Source organism: Melopsittacus undulatus, chromosome 5 (assembly GCF_012275295.1).
Source record: "Melopsittacus undulatus isolate bMelUnd1 chromosome 5, bMelUnd1.mat.Z, whole genome shotgun sequence".
Taxonomy (NCBI): Eukaryota; Metazoa; Chordata; class Aves; order Psittaciformes; family Psittaculidae; genus Melopsittacus; species Melopsittacus undulatus.
In genome coordinates this window covers 34,242,210-34,251,082 of record NC_047531.1, presented here as the reverse complement: position 1 = coordinate 34,251,082, position 8,873 = coordinate 34,242,210, and positions in this window count along the sequence as shown.

Below are 8,873 nucleotides of genomic sequence, written 5' to 3'. Positions count from 1 at the left end.
AGTTCTAAATTTTATTGTATTTTTCTCCTTGAGTGCTCATGGACAGGACACTGAACTTTAAAGGAATACTATGAGACTAGAAATCTGAGGTTAATGGGTGTGGTTTGCTATAACTGGGTGGATTTTCTATATGTAGTTAAGTGGCTGGTCCTGAGACAATAATTGTTTACTCTTTCCACTAACCTGAAAATGTGAGTACTCAAGACTTTTAGAGTCATTCCCTAAAAGCTGAGATTAGCATTTTACGAATCCACCCTGTGTCTCATGGCATTTCAGAATCAGCCTACCACAAGTCTTCACACACCTTGTTTGCAGGGGACTAGTGAAATTTGGCTGGTTCTGATATTTTCCCTGCAAGTTTCCATCTTGCCTTATTTATAAAGATTTCTCACCTGCCCATATTCCCCTTCAGACTGCACAGGGATAACAATGACATCCTGGGGCTATGGTGCTACCTGCTTAAAAAGAGGTCTTCAGGGCCGTCATCCTCCTGCTGCAGCAGGATCTGTGGTGAGAGAGTGCTACATAGAAGACTTGATACAAGGCAAATGTCTGAAGTGGCCTTGAGGGGGATTCAGTGCAGTGGCAAGGCAGAAATTCCTACCTTTATCTCTGCCCAGCTATGTGGGACACAACCATGCTTCTCAGTTACTCCTATCAGATTTGGTTTAGGTGTTAGCACATTCCAGCTTACCTCCTTTTTGCAATGGTGTGCTCTTCCACACATCCTTCTTCCTTGCTATTTTACTGTACTATTTTTCACTTCACCCTCTGGTGTGAGGTAAATCATTAAGAAGCTAAGTTAAGAAACCTATGTATCCAAGACTGAAAAACTGAAGTCCAGAAGATTTAATATCTGAAATTGTTCTGTTTTTCTGGTGTTTCTTGTAGATTAGGATGAAAACCTGGCTCTTTCAGTTGCCTCTAGATGAGAGTAAAATACAAAATTCTGTTCCCAGAAGGATCTTACTTGGCTACTTTTTTGTGTGCTTGTGTTTGCTTCTGCTATCTTCTTTTTTTTTTTTTTTTGTAAGCTTTGAAAAACCTCTCATTGTTTTATCCCAGAAATAAGTCTGACGTGCATGAGCTGCTTCTTTGGATGCACAGAACTTGATTCTGATAGCCACATACGAAAGGAGTGGAACTAATGGGCATTGTCCATTACAAAACTACTAGTTTGATGCATGGTTTGTATTTTGCCGTGTCAGTGTTGTGGTATCACAAAACCAGCTTACATATTTTTCAGTGAACTCCAGGCTGACTGTTTTGGAAAAAGAAGAATGTATGTCTGTACAGGCATCTAAAGATACTCTGTAAAGCCATAAGCACAGAATCCATTGCTGCCACAAGGACCATAAAACCCAGGAGTAAGTTGTTTCAGATCACTCCAAAAAACCACCTAGATGCTTGCCAAGTCTGTTTTCCTTTATAGTTTAATTCTAGATTCAATAAACACAAAGAAAAGGCCATCAAACGGAGGCTATGTAATTTACAATTAGAACGTGTAACTGGTGTTTCATAAAAATATGGGCACAGTTATGTCTCTGGGTTGAATTGAAAGAACCACAAGTTTTGACAACTTGCACCTGCAGTATGATTTTGCTGGATTTTGAGAAAAGTAAAATACTACATCACATGTACACAAAGTGCGTATTCCTTAACCATGGTCCTCTTTTGAAACCTAGCTCTTGAACAGTGTTGCCAAAAGAAACAGCTTTTGTGCTTTCAGACAGCCAACATCTTATAAAACCAGGCAGATGAATGATGTTATGTGTAAAGGATGAATAAAAATATCAAAGATCCGAAGTTTCGAGCAGACTTTTCAGGCCAAGAAAACTATTAAAATTCACCCATAGAAAATAAAAGTAAGTAACCCTGGGACCAACCTGAGCATTTAGTCCTGCTCCAGAAGCTAAAGCCTTTGAGTGTTCCTGAAGCAGAATGATCCCTCAGTTTGCAGTCATAGTTCCTAAGACTTTTGAAGTGGGTTTCACCACTGGGTTTGTTCATTGACAATAAAGGTATAAGTCTATGGTTGATTAATTTTATGTTGAATGAATACTTCTACTGCTATTTGCGAGTAATAGTATTCAGAGCCATGCTCTGGAATTCTGTCTTTTGAATTTGGGAGAAGCCTTTTACCATCAATAGCAGAAGACTGGAATTACATTCAGATTAAAGCCAGAAGAAAGAATTTGATAACTCAGACAAGACAGCCTTCACAATTTAAATTACAGAAATGTATGAAAAGAAATTATGCTTGAGTTATCACGAATACAGTTTCATAGTAATCTCTAGTTATATCAGTGTACACCCTAAATAAATACAATATATTCCCTAATTTATGTAAATGAAAGAATCGAACCCAACATTAATCGGCAAAGGCAAACAGTGCTTCTAGACTCTCACACCAGTAAAATATGCAGGTGAAGATTTCCTCTCTGTTCTTCAAAGCAGCTGCCAGATCAATCTGCTTTCACTTATATGTATGTAAAACATACATATTAATACCATAACTATAGACTAGAGAGAGAGATCTATTTATCAGTTGTTATAGAAATGCTCAGAGAAATTTGTTCTTTTCCTAGACTACACCTGATTTTAATTGGAAGCTAGCAACTGAGTATCAAAAATGGTAAGAAGAGTGGCAGTATACATATAAAGGTCACCTGCAGGTTAGTTCTGGAAGACAGTCGTCTCACCTGATTTTACCTATGTGAAGATTAAAGCTCTGACAATGAACTGGTCACCATAGGTTGCCTTTGTTGGGTACCTCCAAAGAAGTAATTTGATCTTTCTAGAACAGAATCTTGTATACTTTGGAGGTACTTATTTCCCTTCTTGGACTAACTGGTAGTCTCAGGTGACTGGATCATAATTAGTGCCTTACTCCTGGCTCATACTAGCCTGGTTGAGCTTTTGAGAAGTTCCCCTGGTGGTGTTCAAGGCCAGGTTGGACAGAGCCTTGTTTGACATGGTCTAGTGTGAGGTGTCCCTGACCATGGAGGAGGTTGGAACTGGATAATCTTAAGGTGCTTTCCAACCCTAACTATTCTATGATTCTATGATTCTATAAGTTGATAATAATTCTGCATGACCAGGGAGTACTCCAAAGACAAGGACATGAGAGGTCACAAAGTGAATAATAGGAAGTGAGAAAACAAAAGTGTACTTTCACCAGGATTTTTTTTAAAATGCCTTATGTAATGTGAATATTCATCCTTTATTTTATTCTTTCATCCTTTCTGAATAGAGTTGCTTTAATACAGAGTGATTCTGGCAGTAGTCCTCACTGTTACAATATACATCTTGGATGGATGTAAGAAGCTGGATCAGTTTTTGTCCCTCAATCACACAAGTTACAGCTTGGATATATATTAGAGCTCTTTGTGACCTTGCAGATGCTTCCATTGTGAACAATCACTTCATTTGTTTCCCTCATCCTTTTTTATTTGTGTTTTATTATTTTTTATCCAAGCCCAGGTTTTAGTAAGTTTTCTTTTTTTCTGTCTGTCTCAACAACTAACTTCACAAATAACACAGTGTGATTCTTTAATCCCTTTTGACACCCAGTTATAGGATAGATGTAAATACTCCCAGGTAAACTTTGAAGTTATCAGGTATTTTTAGTACTGCTTAGACACGACTTGGAATTCTCTAACATACATCTGGATCTGCTCTGTTTTCTGGTTTTGCCGACAATACATTAATGTCTGGTAAGTGGTCTACAGGGTCTTACGTATTCAGAGACCTTCACAGGCCAAAATAATTTGCTGTTGTACTTTTGCCTTCCAAAAATCAGGATGATGAAACATACTGCTACAATAGGCTTTGCTCTAACACTGCTTTAAAAATTAGTCATCTCTATAATGATCATAGTTATTAGACATTGGAACAATTTTTCCAGGGATTTTTCTTGCTTTTAGTTACTTTGGTCAGGACTGACATTTTTTCTTATGTATCTGTTCTAGCTCAGCCTGAGTTTGAAGGCTGAACTCAAACATCATCCACTGAAATTCCTGAGTCAGGTCAGAGATAAGCGATCACATCATAGTTTTGGCCTTACAGTCTTTCTCTATACAAACTAAGCCTTCTCATCTGACTGACACTAATGTGTAGCTGTTAAGTAGCATAGACTGCAATAATTATTATATGATAATAAGTTATGGAAGTACATCTACTGATATCAGTGCGATGAGGTATTAGTTAAGCTTAATTTCCATTTCTTTCTCTGCTGCCAAACTAATCAATACTTAAATACAGAAAAATTAAACTGATCACTTTTTTTCTATGCTGACCAAAGCTATTGAAAAGTACCTAATTTGTAAAAATGTCGGTCTTCCTTTCTAGTCTAAAGCACCTTTTTCCTTTTCTATTTTTTTAATCATATTTCTTTGTGAACTGAAAGCACCTGGAGCTATGCATTGACCTGGTAGATACAACGGCTTTCCATATATAATACACTTGGTGGTCAAGTCTGTTTTCAGAAGCATTCTCTCACTGCAACTGCTCTTCTATGGCCTCAGGTTTTGCTCTTATTGCTGCCAATAACAAAAGCCCTCATTTACTGAAAGAAGGAAGTCTGAAAGAGAAAATGCTATAAACTAACTAACCAAACTGATCTATATGCTCAGTTTCACTTCATGGCTGCAGTTTGCTAGAATACAAGATATCTACCCAAACCACAGTATCAAGTGCTGGGTCTTGAATGCACTGGGATCCTTCACATTTGAGTTCAAATTGTAGTCTTCTCAGCTGATAGAAGCACTGAATATATAAGCATTTTATATGGATGCACATGGTTTCAATGATGCTAAACTTATTAGTTTGTTTTTCTTTTTTTGTTTTTAGAATTTTTTAAGCCATAGCCCTGAAGACTGAATGGCAGCCAGGCACAGCCACATCTAGAAATGTTGCTGATGTGAACTGAATTAAATCTAGTATAAAGCCGAAAAAATGATTTCTGCAGAAACTGGGAATAAACAAAATTAATTAAAAATCTGTTTGTTTAGCTTGAATAAAATATCTTTCTTTCAGACTCTGAAAGTAATTTTATTCAACAAGGAACACCAACATGTGGTCACTCTGTTTCCAGGTTATAATGCTGACATGAATAGCACCTTTCATAACAGAGTCCTCAATAACCTTTGGACTTCATCCTGAAAACACTTTGTATGTAATTATGTTGGCTTCAGCTGTACTACTTCAGGGTGTGTTTCACTCACTTAACATTAGACATTTAGAAACAGACATGTAGGCTCCCTCTGCAGTCAAACGAGAGATATAGAAAGCACTAAGGAAGAAGTTGTATTCCTTGTCTTAAGTATTTTGTTTTCAAATGGGATGCATCATCACATAGGGAGATTGACATCAATCTCTAGTGACTGCATAAGAAGCCTCTATGATTAGAAACCCAGGGTTTATGAGATGTTTATTTGAAAATTTGAGTGTATATCATTTTGATGGTCAAAAGCTGGGATCACCAGTACATCAGTCAAAACTAAGCAGTTTGTGAAGAGAACCAATCAGTGCAATATTCATTACTTTATTTAGAGTAAAGCATATATTAGTAATAATTGGTGCCTCATTTAGCTAGAAAGGTGGTAGTCTGAAGGTGGTCGGTAGTACAAACAAACCTGGATGCAGTCATGATGTAAATGGGAGTGGTATGCAATGACTCACTTCATTATATGGACCAGAACCACAGTAATGAGAGGAGGTTACAGCTTCCACAGAAACTAGTTTATCTGCTATGAATCTCCACCTGACCACATGGGCAAGAGTGAATTTTGCTCCTGTAAAGTGCTGTTGAACTATGAAGCAAAAAAAACAAGACAATAAAATGCTACTGGTGTTTTCCCAAGAGCTCCCCACAAACTACACTTCTGATTCAAAATGTAGCTCATTGTGGATTGTTCAGATACTCAAAATATGGTGATACAAAGATTTTGCTAAGCTTTTGGGATCTGGCTGCTGTTCACTGGGATTTAGATGTCTCACTAACCTCTTTTGTTGAGACTAGGTTTCAGGTACAGAGAAACCCATGCTGAAACCTTTAAAGTTTCCCTCCAGAGCTCCCCAAATCCACAACTTCCATGCATATTTGCCTGTCTGTATTAGAAATGATGGGGTGATCTTCAAATAAAGAGTCCATTTCCTTCAACCCTGTTGCACGGGTATTCCATGAAAGAATTTAAACAGACTTCTAACACAGAACAGAGAGACTGTGCAAACAGGTATACTGTACCAAGTTACTGTTTTCAACATTCTTACAGCTGATAACTCTTCCATATGAATTTTGTACTGACTTGGCTGGTAGTGTATTATCTTAAGCTACTAACAACAATCTGTTCTCACTGATGAAGCTATAACAAATTCAGTGTTTACAGTTTAAGGGAGACAATCTTTTAATACAATCAAAATACCTATCTATTGAGGACAGTGAACATGAGCCCATGTAATGTATGCTGCAAATCATTAAGGCATGTGGTTCCATTTAACACTATTTTGCTTGCAAAGTGATCACCTAGAGTTAAGGTTTGCCCTAAACTGGGTAGGAAACAAAAATATCCAAGAATAAATAATAAATAGGGTGTGTTTTGGACAAAGCTATCTTTTAGAGCCAGAAAGAACATTTCTATCTATAGAACCATTGCTTGGATGTTTGTCTTCTCTTAACCACAAGCACATATTTTCACTAGAAAAAAGTGACTATCAGGCATTCACAAAGATTTGTTCATGCTAAGGATAAACAGAACTAGATATGTTGTGTTCTGAGATAAGAAAATACATGGAATCATTTATTGTAATAGCACTCATGTTTTATTAAAATGAGAGGAGGTTTATTATTGGTACAAACACTGCTGAGTGGAACTGGAGATCTCTGGACACAGATTTTATTCCCACCCTCCCCTGCTTGGTGCTGAAGCTAGTAAATCAATACAGCAGTCCTTGCCACTCAGTGAGAGCAGGATGATGCCTTAAACCAATTAGTTCAACCACTAGTTTCAGTGGAAGTAGCAACAGGAGGTAAAAATGCCCTTCCTTAGAAATATTGAAGCATAATTTTTACAAACCAAGAAAATGAGAAAATTCATTTCATGGAAATTAATTTCTTGTCTGACTCAAAATACATAGAACTGTGGGCTCTCAGAGGCTGCTTTCCTTTCCTACCCAGGACACACGTTGAAATACAGCAAGCTGTTTTCTTGTCATGCTATTTATTACGTAGAGACTGAATTAATACCCCAAGCATGATCTGTAGAAAAAAATTTTATTCTGCTCACTATATCTAGGTCAGATCCCAAACTATGCACTGAAGTTTGAACTAAAGTGAGCAGAAACTGTAGGTGCTTCATGAGATAGCTGTGTTGACAGGATGGGGACTAGATAGTGACATACCTGGGATGTGTCATGGCTTAATTTGCACCTAACCCTATGATGTGCTGAACAAAGTTAAGCATTGTAAACTCAAATGGAGTTTGAACATGTTCAGTACTTCAGGATCAGATCCTTTATGACTAACTTTTGATAATCAGCCAGGAATTTGGCAGCAAGACAAAGATGGATATTCTACTTTACCTAACACTTTTAAGGAAGGCTTTGTCTCCTTTTATGTAATATCTTAGACTTTTCCCTGCACCTTTCGCAAAAGTTTCCCTTTGTCTTTCTTTTATTTCTTTTTGAACATCAGCTCAGTGGAGACAGATTATCTCTTACATCTTATAGCAATGAATGAAGTGAAATCTGCTCTTATTTGGGAGCCACAGGGGCTAGAAATGCACTTCATGCACTCTAACCCCCAGCAGGATTTCTCCTTAAGCAATTTTCAGTGCATGCTGAGCTTCTTCACAATCTGGTAAACTGAAGGAGGCTTGACCTCCCCTTTCTGCTCTGACTGCTTCTTGTTCTCAGTGGTTTAGATCAGTCAAAACTAGGGATGATCAGGTAAAAACTAAAATTAAAGGGCTTAAAGAAACCCTTGTCAATAAGGCTTTGCAGGCACAGTCAGTGTTTGCAGCTTCATGTTCCTTAAGCACAATGTGTGGTGGGAATAAAGATACAATACCAATGTCTGGTTCTCTGATGACCTGCATATAAAAATAGTCATGAATAAATCAGAATACAATGTCAAGGTTCTGTCCTCTGTCCAAGCTATATTATAGAGAAAAGAAAGTAGCAGATACTGACACTGGCTTTAAGTCTTCTTAGGTAGGGAGAGATGTGAAATCAGTGTGTTGCGCTGTGCAGGTGCTGCATTATAATTACCATCACTGGAGTAAAACAGACTCTTCCCTTCCCAATTTGGTGGGAGGAGTCTCCTCCCCCAGGCAGAGTCCCTTGCCTTGCTCTGGAGACCCCAAAGGTCAGCCTAGCTGCATCAGCACAGGGCAACAGGCAAACTCTGACTATTCCTATTCAGACAAAGCAGAATCGCAAGCTGCAGAAAGAGCCTTTATCTCCTGATAGGCATTAAGTTGGCAGTTCAACACCTTACTAAAATTAGTTTCTTACCCTTTTTAAACCACCTGATTTCTAGCAACTTTATGACCCATATATAATTCTCTCCTCTGTATAATCCCCATCTCTCAGTACATGTCCCTTTATTGTATTTGGAAATATACCTGCTGTCTTTAATGGATATTGATCCAGATTTGTGGTCAGTGCAGACAGAATTTGACTATGTTTGTACTGTGGGATCCATCCTGCCAATATGCTTGCACAGTAACTGTACCTAGGGACCCACTAGGAACTTAGTGACCCAAGCCTCCCCAAGAAGGCACATTTAGTGGCTGAGTCAAAAGTAGAGGCACTTCAGCTGGACTGAATGGTGGGTTTTGCCCCCAGCTGACTGCTCCCTTCCCACCGTTACA